The sequence below is a fragment of the Notechis scutatus genome, chromosome 2 (genome assembly GCF_049901735.1).
Source record: "Notechis scutatus isolate UNSWTSFEM ecotype Mainland chromosome 2, rNotScu1.2, whole genome shotgun sequence".
Lineage (NCBI taxonomy): Eukaryota > Metazoa > Chordata > Lepidosauria > Squamata > Elapidae > Notechis > Notechis scutatus.
The window spans coordinates 85,121,254-85,139,952 of NC_142010.1; the positions used below are offsets into that span (position 1 = coordinate 85,121,254).

General features: G+C 36.9%; 1 protein-coding gene across 1 annotated transcript in view; it reads right to left on the reverse strand.

The window, feature by feature from the left end:
• Positions 1–16,158, reverse strand: part of SHROOM1 (shroom family member 1) — a 38,620-nt gene extending 22,462 nt beyond the window's left edge. The window contains exon 1 of the mRNA XM_087955356.1: positions 15,947–16,158. The gene's annotated coding sequence lies outside the window, so the exon portion shown is untranslated. The remainder of the gene's footprint in view (positions 1–15,946) is intronic.
• Between the last annotated feature and the right edge of the window lie 2,541 nt (positions 16,159–18,699).

Here is an 18,699-nt window from a genome sequence, read left to right on the forward strand (position 1 = left end):
TCTGAATATGTCATGGTTTTCTTTCTTTTAACTCTTTCAAGGTCAGCACCCCATTCACTACATTTCCCTTCATCAAGTGAAAATTATTGAAGACACTCCAGGTCATGCAAGAGTATTGCTCCTGTACATTAAAATCTACCTGGAACATGCATTGATTGATTTACAGGCTCACAGGTAGTGTGATACGATCAACACTCATAAATTTATGGTCTCCCTGCCAAGAATTGATTTGTGGCTTATGCATTTGTACACTTGTACCTTTTAACCAAGTAATGGGGGGGGGAGCAAAAAAAATGCCCTTTCTTAATAGAAAATTATGAGACAAAAGAACCTACCACCCTATTTTTGAATAGTTTTTACTCAAAAATTTTTAAAAATCCAGCTGTTCTCAGAAGAATGCAATCAATAAAAATGTGAAATGTAAAGCAAACATCATGACTAGTTCACTAGAATTATGCCTGGTACCCAGCTGCGAATGACCCATGGCTTATCAAGGTACAAATTGCTAAGATCAATATTTAACTACATTCCTAAAATTCCATTCAGTGCAAGTGGCATCTGGCATCCACAGTTTCTTCTTATGTATAAGCAAAAACTCTGAGATGAAAGCACCACCATCAGGTACAAAGTAGACATTCAGGGAGAGATCTAATTATTTAAACTTGAGTCTCTGAATTAGCATCTAAAATGTCAATAAGGATGAGATGTTGTTTGTCAAGGGTAGGGAAAATTGCACATTATAGAAAATGCAAATTGTAAAATGGAAACCTCAATGATCAAAGGGCTATAGCAACTACTGATTGATGAAAAATTACAACATTTAGGATGTTTTAGGTGAGAAAAAAGCAAGCAAAGGAAGGCATGATAGAAGTGCAAAGAGACTTTTTCCTATAAAGGAGAATATTTGTAGGTCAGGGTTGAAATGAGGAGCACCTTTGATGATATTACCTCATTTGGGTAATGAAACATCTGCAAGCTCAGAAAGCACCAAAGACTCTTCAGTCTTTTTCCTTTTGTTCTTATAGTTCAGTTTCATTCAGTTGAAAGGAATGACCTTCACAAAGTATTCCAAATATGAAATATGCTATCCTGAAATGTAGTAATAAACACCAGCAAGAATGACATTAAAAACAATTGACAAAATCAGCAACAACGTTATCACTGGGTACCACTTATGACTGAAACTCCAGTAGAACAGTCACAATATCTCTCAAAATCCTGAGTGGCACCACTGCATTTCTATCCAAATCTAGTTAGCTAATGTGAGAACCAAATGCTAAGTGAACAGACCAAATCCAGCAGTGGACTCCTTAAGCTTTCAGAGAAGTTCAAAATTTTTGCTAAACTTTGCTTTTCTTACAGTTGTAAGTGTTCATGCAGTAATAGCAATTGCACTTAGACTTATATACTGCTTCACAGTGCTTTACAGTCTTCTCTAAGCAGTTTATAGAGTCAGCATATTGCCCCCAACAATCTGGGTCCTCATTTTACTGACCTTGGAAAGATGGAAGTGTGAGCCAACCTTGAGCCGGTGAAATCGAACCGCTGGCAGTTGGCAGAATTAGCCTGCAATACTGCATTCTAACCCCTGCGCCACCACGGCTCTTAAGATGGCTTCAAGGTGTTTGACAAAACTATGCTATAGTTTAACTTTTTTAAAACTCCATTGCATGTAAGTTGTACTTTCTTTTAGAGAAACATGACTGTAGTAGGACATTTGTCCCCTTCATCTAAACCCAGAGTACCCCTTTGAAAAAGATTGTCCATCAAAGCAGCATTTATATGTATATTTCTTTTAATGTTGGGCGTGTTTCTAAGCAGACGTGTAAGATTATACTCATTATCTAGTTCTAGCAATTCCAAATTGGTACCCTCATAACAACAACCCCAGATGCTATATCAACATATAATCTACAGTGGTGTGCTGATAAATGTTTTACTGGATCTGCCAGCTCTATTGCCACTACCAGGCTGCATTGCTGCCAACAAATTAAGCCATCATTGCTTAACTCTGCTTTTATCTGGCTACAACATTTCAAAAACAAAATTTCACAATGAGTTCTCATGAGCCAATATAAGCCAGTTCCAGCACACCACTGACTGGGGATGATGGTAGTAGTGAACCAACATCTGGAGAGCCTCCAATTGGAAACATGTATCCCAAATTCACCAAATCAACTGTAATCATTTTGAACTAATATTCCATACACACAAATGCTTACTGTAATATTTATGTATGTTTTCTTGATATTAATATCAATCTCCGTAAGAGTAAAGAGTGACATGCAACAGAGATAAAAAGGAAATGTTAAACTATAGCATACTCTTATTGTTAAGCATGCTGTACACACTATTGCAGGCCTAATGTTGCACTGAAAAGGAAATGATTTCCTATCAAAGTAGAACAAATTACTGAGGTGCCTCTGTATGCAAATCTGTTTTTTTTAAATATTAGTTGCAGCAAACAAAAAATAATGTCTCCTTATGATTTGCCTCATCCAGCACAAAATCCAGTTTTTCTTTGAAATAAAAGCTACAGTGCATCAAAAATGTGCAAACATCAAAAATAGGGAAGGCAGATTGAAGAAGGAAGATTGTTTCACAACTAAGTCAGGTCTTGTTATGCATATTCAAAATATTATCCTTTTCTATTATTGCAATGGCACCCTAATCCAATTACCATTTTTCATTTCATAGAGTGTTAATCTAATACCAGATCAATGAAGAACACCTAGCTGGCACATGTAGTCACGTCTTCTCACAAAATCTGTCTAGCCCCCAACCTGTGGACAATAATTAGTGTATTAAGAGGCTATGTGTAATACTCTGCTTTTCTTGCAACAGACACAGACTTGACAATTATCAGCTCAGCCCTGCAGCAAATATCAGAGATGCGGTCTTTCATAACCAGAATGAGATCTTGAATCATAACTGGTCTTTCTGGACAATTTGGAACCTGAGGCTAAGAGATAAAAGAGATCTCTGATAACACTTTACCACTTAACTGGCAAGTGAAGAAATGGGGCATGATAATCTGAACCTGAACAGGGTAATTTGAGAGGGATTATTGTATTGATGATGTACAATCTCTTCTGTGTCATGACTGCTCAAGAAACTTAAGCCAAGAAAATTCTATATACATCCAATTCTCTATAACATTCTGTACATGATTCACAGATTTGTTCATTTGATTGATTAGCTGCCCAGTTCAAAGAACATGACTTTGAGTGGCTTTTAAACATAAAATCCACTTTTTGACTCACCTCAAAAGATGAGATAAATTTCATATTACAACTTTGCAAAGTAAAGGTCTGGTCTGAGTGTAAAACTATATTTCCCATATGATTATTTTAAATAACATCTGCTGCTCCTTTGAAATGAATAGAACACACATATTTAGGCTGAAGGGGGCTGGGGATAGAGTAGATTAGATATGAATTATATTAATCAGGATTATGGTGCAGGCTTAATTAGACTGTCATGCTTTAACAAGGTAGGCTGTGCCTATGTTTTCAATAATTTACAGATTTATGGAAAATAAACTTTCAACATTAGTTGTTTATGTATCCAAGATGTGACATTTAAAATTCTACGTATGTAGAAATGCACTTTCACAGCGTTAAAAAATATATGTATCCCAATAATTAAGATCAGTAACTGTAATTCTCCAGGTTGTAATGAATTGTGAATTTGGTTTTGTTTTATTTTTGTTTACTGCCCAGGATGCATTTGGTAGATAGCAATCATAAATGTAAGTTAAATAAATAAATATATTCAAAAAGGATATACTGAAAATCCTTTGCTACTCTGAGATGCCAGCTACAACAGTGAGATAAAATATAAACTTGACTGCATTTATTATGATCAGCTAAGATTCATCTCTGATCTTGAAAAATAAAACAAATACATGGTGAGGAGCATGTTATTACTTGGGGAAGGAGTCCTTCTGTATAATTTTGTACTTAGGCTACCCTAAGATCAAGTATCAAGGAAAATGCATATTTTAACTTAACTTAAATACAGTGGCATAATCAAATGATTGTTCTCTGAAAATGCAAGAAAAGTAAAAATAATAATAGTCGCATAAGTAATTTAATTAGGAAATTCTTCTATTCCAACAGCTATACCAGTGGTCACCAACCAGAGGGCTGGGGACCACTGGTGGTCCTCAAGAAAATTGTGGTGGTCCACAGAGAATTGTCCCCCCCAAAGCACTCCCCACAAAGCAATTAATCCATGCTGCATGTGAACACAAGGCTGAGCCACCCACATGGCCCACCCATCCGCTGGCCCCCACCCTTCAGCCGAGCACAAACTTTATCTTGAGTAGAGCCATGCAAGCTGGAACTGGAAGGTAAGACCAACAGCAGGGGAGGGAAATATGCCCCAGGGTGGCTTGTTGACGGGTTGGCTTGGTGGGGAAGTCGGTTCCATATTCCAGAGCTGCAGTAGTCACAAGACTGGCCCTTTGGTTATCCTGGAGTAGCTTCTCCAGTCCATGGCAGGCCGGTGCACCCAGGTGGAGGAGCAGCTGCTTCAGGATGACCAAAGGGCCAGTCCTTTGAGTACTGCAGCTCTGGAATATGGGACCGACTTTCCCACCAATGTCACCAAGCCACCGTCAGTCAAAATTCATATTAGTGGTCCGCGGGATTTAAAATTATGAGTTTGGTGGTCCCTGAGGTTGACGACCACTGAGCTATACAAAGTATGGTCTGAATTAACCTTATCCAACTCTGCATATTTTCAACTGAGTCATGTTTGAATCAATGAGAGCAAATGAACTTAGATTATTCGTGATAAAAATCTGTTACATGTACAATAATCAACTGGATTTAAGAAGGCCTTTATAAATGCTGTTGCATTTTGCTAATTAATTCATTGATTTAAATAATTTATATAGCTGTTCAACTCACAACAGTGAGTCTGGATAGTGTACATAGAGTAAACTATAGCTACAAGCAATTCTAAATTGGCTAAATATTTACAGTAAAAGCCCATTTTTCTTTGCCTATTAGCTGATTCATAAAAATGTTGTTTTCAGACTTCCATCTTTTTGTCCAGAACTATTTCTAAAGCAGATTTTCTGGTATGTTTTGTCTTTAGTGTATCTCGTATGAGTTCTACCATGCTTCATAAACTACATCAATGTACATCCTAGTGTGTATCACCCATAGGGAAACTTCACACTGGCCTATTAATCTGACTTCCATCAGTGTAATGGCATTGTGCTAGTCTGAATGATCACTTACGTGTTCTTCAAGTTCTTTATTGGACTAGCCATTTTAAAAAACCAAATAAAGAAACAATTCTCTGTGTACAGCCACAAAGAGGGACTATTCCACTTAAGAGGCATAATAACTTCTCTTGTAAATTATCACAAAGGGTAAAAATGCTATATGTATAGTCATTCCTTTTTTTGTAAGAAACCAATAAATAAATGAAGCAGGAAGCCTTCAGCTACTGTGTTGCTAGTGTTACTTGGCAGAGGCAAAGTTTTGAAACAATAGTGTCTTTATTACCAAGTGACTGAATTAATAATAAAACACTCTCTACCACAGAAAAGCTAGCTTTTTTTTTCATTCTGCAAACCTCACAAACAAAACAGATCAGGACTCCAAATATTGAGGTTAAGACTTCAAAAGTGAGGATCTTCCGTTTTGCTGGATTTTTAAACTAACAAAACTAGCTTTTAGCCATCTTCTCAAATAGTATATGGAAGCTGTTGTCAGCATAATTAGAGGATATCAGAATGGGGAAAGTTGGTTTGGCTTCCTATGTGAACATTAGATTCTTTGCTTTACATACCCATTCACTTGTAAGAAGAATGGGCTACTGGATGTCTATGGATATTCTCAGTCATCCAGGTCATGGTTGTCACAAAGGCATTTTTCCCCCAAAAGTTTTGAAGATGGTTCTTGCATGAAAAGCTAAATGTCTTCAAAGAAAAAACAAAGTAAGTCCAGTTGCCTTTTGAAAAAGCGTCTTTGGGACAATACGCTACTGGAACAAACTATACATGGATGACACACACGTACATACACACAGAGGCACACATTCCTTTCCTCATTTCTTTGAAATAAAACAAAAAGTAAAATTTTCTTGGCTATATTTGAATTTAAAACCCATTAATAAAATTAAGAATAAGCAAATAAGAGTGGGGTGGGGGGAGGATGGGGATATATATTTTTATTGTATCTAAGCAAAGTTTCAGATGTCAGAGAGATGCATGAGATGAAGTCTGAACAGTAGAACACAAATCATGTATATTTATTTAATTCCCTCAAAGGAGGAAAGATAATTATCTAGACTGGCTACTTTATGAGGTGGTAGATACTTCAGCTGGCACTTTGACACAGTTTCCATCATTTTATCTATGGGAATGAAGGTAGTGATTAAGGCAGTAGGATAGAAACCAGAAGACCGTGAGTTTTAGTTCTGCCTGAGGTAAAAAGCCAGTTGGGTAACCTTGGGCCAGTCCCCCTCTCTCTCTCAGCCTTAGGAAGAAGGTGACAATGGCAAATTTATTCTACAAAAAATTACCAAGAAATTTACAGGAACTTGTCCTGGAAGTTACCAGGAGTTGATACTGACTCAAAGATGCACACAAAAGGATTTTATATCCATGACTCTAGATAATACAAGAAATTAAAAATTTCCCTCAAAGGGAAAGGAGCATAGTTGATTAAAATAATTATAGAGAGATTAAATTCCCTCTCCCGAGATATCCTAGATTTCCTGATGTTACACAGGATATGTAGCTCTATCTGGATTTCCCTATAATTCACCAGTAAAGCAGAACATATGACTCTTGCAAATGCCTGGTAAGAGGAAAGGTGATTTCATTTTAAATTACACCAAACATACATGCCCACCCCCTGCTCTTCTGGAGCATAGCTAGTTCAGATACATTTCCTATATCCAATCTCAAGCTTCCATTAAATAACATATGAAAAACAAAAATATTTTTGATCAGCACAGGACAAGTACTTGCAGTAATATGAACATATTATTGCTTATTACAATTATTTGCAGGCTGCCTGGTTCACAGGACTTTCTTTGGGGAGGGAGAATGAAGCCTGTTAAAATTCATAAATATTAAATGGAGGGAGGGGAAGGCATATTTACAATCCGTGTTACTGCAATGCATGCAAATACTACATGCACATGCAAGATATGCTTTTTATCAGAACAAAATGAAGTTTCTGGTAAAGTGAGGTCAGTCCATGAGCCAAATAGCTTTTTTTTTTTTAAAGCATACTTTTAATTATAACATCACTCTTCTAATAAGTTTTACAGGACAGATTGACCTCAGTCTCCTTTTGACCCAATCCTTTTCAGTTCTCAATCTGCCCTAATAAGAGGAAATCCATCAAGCATGCCAAAGCCAGATAGTGTGGGTTGTTGCGTAAGAAGTACAAAAGGAGACAACAGGCCCTCGTGGTGATTATAGTCCTTACAATTAGTAGCACAGTAAAATATGCAAGCAAACCAGTAGTAAAGAACGGATGCTTTTCAGGAGGCATCAATGAATGAAAGAGGGGGGGGGGCGAATCTCAGGAAAATTGTAAAATAAGGGTGTATGAAATAAAATAATAGGTTGGAATACCTTGGGAAAGGAAAGGGGGAAAAACAGAATGGAAATCTGGATAAATTAAAGAACTGAAAGATATTTAGAAGAGAATGGGAGCAATGATGAAGATAAATAAATTGAATTGGGAGAGAGTATCATACCATATCACCATGGAAAAGAAAGCCTGACCAGCAACAAGATATCAATCAGTGGCAGGGGTATATTTCTATCAATTTGTATTTCTAGCTCTCACAAACATGCCATTCTATTAAAAAGGCTGTGGATTGTGTGACTAATTGCAAGTGTCACCATCTTGAAAACAGACCTGTCAAATTCTAAAGTCCATTGTTCACCTTCTCCAGCAGGACTTATATGAGCAAACCCCAACGACTATGACTTTCACAAACGCCTTTACTCGTGGTGCAAAGCCCTGTCTTTTGTACTGCAAAAATCCCCAATTTATATATTGAAAGTGGAGCTCTGTGTAGGATGTTGAATTAGAGAAAGGAAGTTAGATGCCCATCCTAACTCAGGTGATATAAAACCATATGCCAAGAGTTCCTCATTTTGTGTTGGGAATTGTGATTTGAGCCAAGTTAAAACACAACATTAGTTCCAACCTCAGTCATACAAGGGCCTTATTTTGACCATATGCTGACTGTCGCTTCTTATTCCAAAAAACTTAAAGCAACTATTGGCTTATCTTTTCCATTTTGAAGCAGTTTTGTGGTCCAAATCTCAAAGCAGTAAGCTTTCATGTTAGGACTATGTCATGTTTCTGATTCAAAGGCACAACATGATTTGGAGCATGCAGGGATTATCCCGAAAAACAGCTGCATCTTGTGTTAGAATTGTATGGCTCATTGCCATGTCAACCTGAGGCAGAATGTATGTAGTTAAAGTGCCTTTTTGCCTTTGAATCCAAAGTGCTGTTTCACAACACCTGAGTTAGATGAGAGAGAGAAAGAGAGAGGGAGGGAGGGAGGGAGAGAGGGAGGGATGAAGAAGCTTCTTGGATGAGAAGTTAAATGTCTTAAAAGAAAACCAGAAATTCCACTTGCCTCTTGAAAAAGCACCTTTGGGACAAACAGACAGAATATATATTGCATTTTATAGAACAACTAGGGATTTTACTATTTGAACTTAATCAAGATGTAAACACAACCTAGCTGCATCTTTTTTCTGCTGCATCCCCATGATATTATCATCATCTCATCCCAAGCCCATTGCTGAAACAGCTTAAGTTATTCATAGCTGAATCATGCTAAGAGAGTGTTTTTTCTCTTAAGCCAACAATATCCATTTCAGCTGCAAGATCTGTACTATCTACAGTATTATGATTCACCCATTATATTGGAGGTGATATTACCAGAGAAAAAGCTACGTAGGATTAGGTTAACAACTCTTAATGCCTTTTTGGCTATGTAGTTGCAGTGGGCTCTAGCACTTAGATCATTAGAGGTGAGTATTCCAAGGTCCTTTACAGAGCTTGGGTCATCAACAAGATCTTGACTATTCAGCTTGTATTTTATTTTCTGATTTTTTTTGCCAATATGTAAGACAGAGCATTTATTTGTTGAGATTTGAAGTTGCCATTTGTTTGACCATTCTGATACATAGTCAAGATCTTTTTGTAGGGTAGCAGTATTGTCTGTGGTATTGAACAGCTTTACATCATCAGCGAAAAGAACGCAATTGCTCTTAATATGATCACAGAGGTCATTTATGTAGAGTATGAAGAGAGTTGGTCCTAGAACACTGCCTTGGGGGACACCACTATTGACAGGTACAGAATTTGATAGGACGCTCCCAATTTTGACCATTTGTTGTCTGTTTGCCAGGAATGCTTCTATCCAGTTATTCAGTTGTCCAGAGATACCATAGGATTTTATTTTTAGGAGTAGTTTGTCGTGTACCACTGAATCAAAGGCTTTACAGAAGTCTATGTAGATTGCGTCTATTGCTTTGCCCTGGTGTGATCAAGTAACCAATAACGGGGTGGCATCACCCAGCTGCTTCTGGCCATTCAGGCTGATCTGTGCCTGGCCTTCCTTTCTGATCAGTTTTGCCTGCCTTCAGCTTTTGTCTTCTAAAGAGCTGGATGCAGCAGGAATGTGCCAGACATCTGTTAAAACTGCAAAAGAGGGCCTGGCCTATTGGAAGAGTTTCAAGATTGTTTCCACTGCCAGTTTAGCATAAAGCTGGAATAGCAAGCCAATAACCCCTCCACAGTGACTGCTGATTAAGAAATAGAGGAGCCTGGGACTCACACACTGTTGTACTGATAAAAGAAGGAGAAGCCCAAGAGAGAAATCTGAAATAAAAGTTATATTTGTGATTTGGCAACTTCTGCAATTTCAATTATTTGTTAGTTCTGATGTTATTCAATTCAGGCTATGACAGAACAGGAGAAGGGAGTAAGGAAGAAATCTAGAGATGATGAAGAGAATCCTGCAGCTAATCCTATTGCTGTTGACATGTTGTTTATCCATAGTCAGGGCTTCACCATTCAGCAGGGAGTGAAAACAAACAGAACAGGAGGCGGCAGATTTCATACCTATATATTTTTCTGCCCTTGTAAGGATAGAGTTACACAGTAACTACGTTTTGCCATTGGCTTTAAGTTGGTCTGCAAATTCCTCTTTCAAATTAGTTTAATTTCAGACCTGCTCAAAACTATCTTCTGCCCAAAAGCATTCTAAAACACTGTGATTATGTTAAAAGTTGCGCTCAACCGTCCTTCAGTGAAAAGTAGCGAAAGGAGCCATGGAGAGGAGGTGCACTGATGCTGAGCCAATTTTCAGTTGGCAGTCGCAGCTTGGAATTGCCAGTGCTATTCAAGTCTCAAATGGTTGAACAATCATTTTACTCACAATAGCACAATCTGTTTCAGGCTTCTCATGCAGGTTAAACAGTTCGTTACATCCAAGGAACATATTTTCTAAATACTTAGCTTCAAGTACTGCAATATATATATATATATATATATATATATATATATATATATATATATATATATATATGTATGTATGTATGTATGTATGTATGTATGTATGTATACACATGTGTATATGTGTGTGTGTGTGTGTATGTATGTTTTCTTAAGTTTTTTTATATATGTATGTATATATATATATATATCTTTAGTTATTCGGGTTTTCTCCCGCGTAAGATTGGAAGTATCTAGGCAACGTTTCGATGAAGTCTCATTCATCATCTTCAGGCTTCTGTCTTCAGCTCTGTGCTTCTCAGAGTGATGTGAGCTTGCAGCTGCTTCTTCCTTTTAACTGCTAGTGGGGGTGTGACTTGATTGGGTGGGGGCTTGGCTGTGTTCTGATTGGGTGGGGTGTGTTCTCATTGGTTGGGGGTTTGGCTGTGTTCTGATTGGTTGGGGGGTTGGCCATGTTCTGATTGGCTGGAGGTGTGTTCTGTTCAGGTGGGGGCTTGGTTGTGCTCATGTTGGTCTTAGTTACTGGGGGATTTGAGCTGGTGAGCTGTGATCTTGCTGTTTGGCTTGAATTCGTGGTCGTGCTGCATCTTCATGGTGGGGGTCAGTTCGCTTCATGTGTGGCTCAGGGGGTTTTTAATATGGCTTTGAGTTTGGGGCCTGGGTCTGTGTTCGTTTGGCTTCGAGTTCGTGGTCGTGCCACATCTTCATGGTGGGGGTCAGTTCGCTTCATGTATGGTTCAGAGGAGTTTGAAGTGGGTAGTGATGCAGCTGCAGTGCGGCTTCTGGTCTGTGGTCGTGTCTCATCTTCTGTGTGGGTGTGAGTACCCACTTCAAACTCCTCTGAACCATACATGAAGCGAACTGACCCCCACCATGAAGATGTGGCACGACCACGAACTCGAAGCCAAACGAACACAGACCCAGGCCCCAAACTCAAAGCCATATTAAAAACCCAAAATGCTACATCACAGCCACCCGCTCAGGACATCACATCAGAAAACTCAAGAAATTACACCTCAAGAACTCAAGAAGTCACAACACAGCAAATGACCCAGGATATCACAGCACAAGACCAAGGATACCACAGCAATAAATCTCACAAGGTCATCACACAACCCATTACCCAAGCTGTTACTACACAGGAGGCTAATCGAAAAGAGATCAAAACACAAACGACCCAGGAGATTACAACGCAAGACCCAGGATACCACAACAAAAGAACTCACAAGCCCATCACACAACCCATTACCCAAGCCATTAAAACACAAGAGGCTAACGACCCAGGAGATGACAGCACAAGATCCAGGATATCTCTACAACAAAAGGCCATTACACAGCCCATTATACCAACATCAACTCCATCAACCAATCAAGAGGCTGCAGCACAGCCAACCAGCCCAGCACACCATCCCCCACCACTTGTATATATAGAGAGATGGCAGCTCCGGTCACACACTGCTTGCACTGGCACTAAGCCGAAAGCACCAGCCTGAAGATGGCGAGTGGGACCTCACCGAAACGTTGCCTAGATACTTCGAATCTTACGCGGAGAAAACCCGAATAACCAAAGATCCACATACAAATACCCGCGAGAACCTCAGAAAACATATACAATGACGTGGGAAAATACCCGAACAAAGCCGAACACCATACATGTAAGTACCCAAAAACTTAAGAATATATATATATATATATATATATATATATATATATATATATATATATATATATATATATATATATATGGCATTCAGCTTTGTTCGGTATTTTCCCACATCATAGCAGTTGTGCTTTTAAAGTTGTAGCGACGTTTCAGCAGAATCTCATCTGCCATCATCAGGCTTCTGTATAGTGTTCATCTGTGCTATAGTGTTCAAAGCTGAATGCCATACATGTAAGTACCTGAAAACTTAAGAATATATATGTATGTATGTATGTATGTATGTGTGTGTATATATATATATATATATATATATATATATATATATATATATATATATATATATATATATATATATATATACACACACACACACACACATATCCTTAACAATAGTTTGACAACTGCACATGCACTGTTTTTTTCTCCAAAATTATATTTAATTTTAACTTAACATGTGAGATTTCCCCCTCTATTTTGTTTGATTTCTTTAGGATACAGAAAATGTTCGTACTGACTGGTGACATTTTCAGCAGTTTCAAGACATGATTAAATATTCATAATTCACTGACTCTAAACTAAGTGATTGCATTTGGTTATTAGCACCACTAATGGAATATAATCCACAAATTATTTTACACACTGCTTAAAATGGGATTAAAAAGCATCACATTTAGTCTCCATTCAATCTGGAAGAATGTTTATTGTGTAGAACAGAATGCTGCAACAAATATCATTCATATCTTTCAATGTGCATCAAATATACTTTTATAAAAATTTTAAGGGGTTATAAAACTAGAATTATAGCTGTTACATGAAAATTACAGTAACAGAATTTTACTTTTTAAAAGGATAGAATTAAGTAGGCAATTCTCTTATGCACATTGTATCCCTCCACTGCTGATCTGATTTAAGTGGAAACATTAATAGCAGTCTCCCAGTTGATTTTGTTCCAAGTCTTAATAGTTTCTTAAATGATAACGCATTTGTAAAAAGCTAAGTCAAACACTTTTAAGGAAAAAAAACTGAATGTCAGGTATATTGATGGAAGGGTTACTATTAAGATTGATGTAATTTCACCTTGTGTGGCCCCACACAATTACCATTCTCTGAGCTATGCAGCATTCCTTAAATACTGGAATTACTTATGTAACACCAGAACTGGTTTATTTACATTTCCCTATATAGATGATGCATTAACTATGCCAAAGTGTTTCTTGCCTAAAAGACTTTTGAGACCCATGGAACCACAGAGCATCCATCACAGGCAAAGGTTCCACTTACAGATGCTACCACTTCATCTTTTATTTCCCAATTAGTACCAGATTTACTGTATAAAAGGTAGTGAAAAGCAAGCAAAAAGAGAGGCCAAATAGAATGTCATCAGAAAAAAAATGAAAGCTTTACCTCACGGTCCCTTGCCAAATTCACCACAATCACGGTATGGCTTTGAATGATGATAAACCAAAATGGATCGCAGTCTGCCTCTTCACTACCCAGACAAGATTAACTTAATTACCCCCCAAAATCTGACTTTAAGCTACATAGAATGAGTGAAAAACAAAGTAATAACATCTGGATCTCTTGTGGTTTGATGATTACTACTTCTGTGTTGAGGACATGCCTTTAATTTTAGATATTTTGTCTGACTTTGAATCTAATGTTTTCCAGAATGGTTCAAATAAAACAAATCCAAATCACAGCTAAAGTTCCCAAGAAGTAACAACTCTTAAGGAAGTTAAAATTCAGAAATCAGAATGTTAATGTTGGCAAATTAATATTGCTACCATTTCTGCCTCAGTAACGTAGCAGTGTGATGATATTTCTCACACAGGAAATCCTTGACTTACGACCACAATTGAGAGCAAAATTTATGTTGCTAAGTGAAATAGTAAATGAATTTTGTCCTGTTTTACGACATATCTTGCCACATTTGTTAAGTGAGTCACTGCAGTTGTTAAGTTAGTGACATGGTTGTTAAGTAAATCTGGCTTCCTCATTGACTCTACTTGTCAGAAGGTTGCAAAAGATGATCACATGACCCCAGGACATTGCAACCATCATAGATATGAATCCGTTGCCAAGAATTTGAATTTTGATCACATAACCCTGGGGATGTTGTAATAGTCATAAGTTTGAAAACCAATCATAAGTCAGTTTTTTCACTGCCATTGTAACTTCAATGGTCTAAAAATGAACCACTGTAAGTAGAGGACTACCTGTAATTGGTCATTTTAAACATTCATTGTGTTGTGAAGGGACAAAATCTATTTTGATTAGATTGGTTGGAAAGGTTCATTTTACTTATGACATTCTTTCCAGATGTCTAGCCATTTCAGCAGTTGTTATTCAACTCTGTTTCTCATCAGTAGCAAACTTGGGAACATATCAAGGACTACTGTATAATGTACCTTTTCGCACAGTGACCACATCTGGGCTGCAATACTCCCAACAGCCACCAGATAGCACCAGAGACAAAGAGAAGATTCCAAATGTTGGCTTTTACTGCAGGTTGCTTGAAGTTTTGCAGACAAAATGTGGGAGCCCCAGAATTATTTCTTCTGGTATGTATGTATCTTCAGCTGTATTTAAAAGAATTTTAATTCCACTTGTGTAGAAAAACTTTAGTAAATCCCCTGAGGTTTTGTAAGGTTTCATAAGGTTTTTATCAAAAGGCAATTATAAAACATTTTTATTCAAAATAATTATTTTATTCTCGTATTTGATTGTTTGCATATGGAAAGCTGCGTATAACTTTACATTTTTGTGGCAGATAAAACAAAATCAGAAAATATATCCAAAGTTATATTTAAACACATATTCTGATGATATTGCAGTACACAGGAACTTGCCCTGTCTAGATGGAATTTAATTTGTGTTAAAATTGTTGCCTTTTTTCCCCTTTGAACTTTTTGTTGAGAAAGAGTTATCGCTTTTACACAGCTTCTGGTTATTTCTTTGGCCTGAAATATTCCTCTGGAAGCAATTAAAATCATATTAGCGGACCCTCGGACAATCAAAGGCTGCTTGTTTAGGTGATGGCTTCCGTTAAACCATATGAGTGAATAATAAAATGAATAATATTCACTTACTTTACAACCTGAGCAATTCTAATATGCTTGGTCCAGAGAAAACTTGCTTCTCCTTAATTAAACAAACATCTCCAAATAATGTAATTGTAAAATATTTGCAAATTCAGAATAAGCTGACTAAAATCTCCAAAGTACAATTTTACACACAATAGATTCTTACAAGGTTTCCCACACTTACAGAAAATAGTATATATAATAGTAATTTATGACTATAAATTAATATATTAAAAACCAAGTCATCTACAGTTAAAAAGCAAACAATGAAAAAACATACATAACTCATTTTTTTAAATTCCTCATCTGTTCCAGTTCAATCTTGCTTGAAAGAAATAAGTGGCTTTCCATGCAGAGTTATATTTGTGTAAATGCAGCAAACTGGATTCAAATGGCTTACAGTACATAGTTTTCTTCCTTAAAATATCCCTAAACTATACATTCTAGCAACAAGAAGGCCTGCTATCCCTACTAATTTCAAGCTCATCTTCATCTAGCAACCTCAATTTACTTTATTTAAAAAAAATGTTGCTGCCAGATGCATATATTTTTGCCACATTCCTAGGCAACAGACTTTATCAACTTAAAGTAGATATCATGTTATAATTCTGGATTTGTCTATTTCTCAATGTATTATAGGACTATATGGGGATCATTATAAAACCAGTCATAATTACCTGCTTGTCATCATTTGATGCTGCCTCTGTCTAATTGCATTCCCCAAAGTAGCAGCTTGGAAGCATTACTTTAAAGAGATCGATGTAGATGATATGCATTCCTGGTCATGCTGTCTATAGCAAGATGTTGCTGCTATTCCTTTATGTTAGATATATGAGTACGGTTTCCTTAGCACAGTAGAAGCAGCTCTTTGAGTTTTCTTTGGTTCCCTAGCTACTTTCACATCTTACAGGCAATTGGAAGAATTCTTCATCCAATCACATGAAAGTAGGTGGGGTTAAAATAATGAACCTGAAACGCTGGTTTCAGACTAACTGTGTTTCAGCCTGACCCAGATCTTCTCATGCAAGAGAAAAAGAGAAGTGCCTACCAGCACGCAAAATGATAAATAGGATGTTCAGCTTAGAATTTGTATGAAGGCTCGGATTGTAACTAGAATCTTTTAAGGTATTGATATACTGCATAGAATGGTTACATGTTTACAAGGCTCTTAATTTACAGTAAGGATTTCAAATGTCTCCTTTGTTTCTGTAGAAAATTATTGTAAGGCTGTCCTGTCTTTTTTTTTATTTATTTATGTTGCAGACATTAGCCAAGTTTGGCTTCAGAATATTATGGTAACCCTTTCAACTCTATCTCTGACTTTCTAATTACATATTTAGTTCTCAGAAAGATGCTGGCAAATTATACGCGTGAGGAAAATCATAGTGTGGAAAGTATGTACACTTCGACTTCTCATATGTCAGGTGCATATTACAATCTAGGATTGACTGAGTCTATCCCATATATAATTAATTAACAACTGCTGGGAAAGACTATCGTTCGACAGCAGAATGATTGTTCCAGGCAACAAGGCCTCTGTTACAATTCCAAAAGCTTCAATTACATTTTTTCAGGTAATGAATTTTTTTAAAAAGTTCTCAGCTGAAGCAGACAGTGCTTAGCAAGACTTCCAAAAATTATAACTGGGTATATAAATAAATACGTCCTTCTCCTTTTGTGATTTGGGTCATGAAAGAGTCCATTGAGGTTGAGCAGCCAAACACCTAAAGACCAGGAGATGGCATGAGAACCATGAGTTCTCCTGAAGGTAATACTTCACAAATACTCTCTGGAAAGTTTTCTTCATAATAAACTGTAGGTAGAAAATCCATAAACTTGAAACAGCAGCTGCTCTGTTTCACTTGAATTTTGCATCATGAAGTATGAGTAACAATTGTAGGGTGTTGGGGGGAGGATGTTTTTGGAAGGCAAAATCATTCAATTCTCTCAAAACATAGTTTTTTCAACAGGCCTGGGGATCCCCAGACAACAGAGAGCCCATACCTTGGTTGTGTCCTGAGTAAGATTCTGATGCCTTCTCTCATGAACTTGTTTATATTTATGTTTTAATGGTTTTTGAAGAACATTTTCATTTAGTTTTCCCATTTGTGAGATGGTCAGTCATACAAATTTGATTGATAAATAAAGGAGACCCTAAAACAGGGATGTCAAACTTGCATCATCATGGTGGCATCATATGACGTATGGGGACTTTTCCCCCCTTTGCTAAATAGGACATGGGCGTGGCCAGCGCATGACACATCCAGCCCGTGGGCCACAAGTTTGACAGCCCTGCCCTAAAAGATATCCAATTCTTGTTCTTCTCCTTTGTGCAGAGCCAGAACAAGACATCCCATCTTTTGAGGTGAGGACAATAGAGAGAACTTCTTTCATTCCATCTACAGATCTGACATTATTATAAAACTAAGGTAAGCTGACATCTTCTACTCTAGTGTCAAATAGCAGATCACTTTAGAGGATATAGATTTATTCAATGACAAAAAAAAATAGTCTTCTAGCAGAAGGAGAAACTGGTGCTCAAGAAAGACAACTAGATAACTGCAGACTCATGGCATCTGCCATCTGACCAGGTTGATGGATTCTTCTAATGGCACAACTGATCTTAGCATTAAGTTGCAAGCTTAATATTATATCTATTTCCATTCTGGGCACATTTATGGGAATATGTAGCAATGTGGGCAAGGAAGTTACAATAATAATCCTTCCTAAATGACAGAAAGGTGGTGTGTTTTTAAGAAAAATAGAAATGGAACTATACAATTCTTTTATCATTTTTAATTGATAGACTATTTGTCATTTAACAATCCCAGAGATGAAATGTTTATTGAAATATTTTTATTTTAAATTACTTTGAGATATAACCCATAGGTAATGGAATAGAACAATCTAGAATCAATAAAATAAAGTACTAAATTTAAAAAAATGTGTTTATTCATGCATTCAATATATATGGCTGCCCATTTCTTAAAATCAGGGAAATTAAAGCCATCGAGTGGCTGTATGGAAACATTAGCTTTGAAAAAGAAAACTTTCATAACTACTTAAACAGAGAGTTAAAATCATACCTTTTTATATCCAATAAATTGTTTACAAGAAATGGAATATATGTAGCTCAGGGTTAAATTGTGGAGTGTTGGGGGTGGGATATAATTTTTTCCTTGGTAGTTCCTTGATTAGGATATTATTTTCTGCTTGATCACTCAACCCACTAAAGCACAACTAACACAAGCAACTCTAGACAAAGAATAGAAATCAAAACATCAATATAATCATAAAGTAATAATATGCAAGAAAAATTTAAAATGGCAGCTCCCAATTATCAGCACTAATATTAACTCATAGGGTTTCCTATCTTTCTAATTCCAGCTTGGAAGGTCTTAAGGGTTTTTGAAGACAAAAGAACATCTTA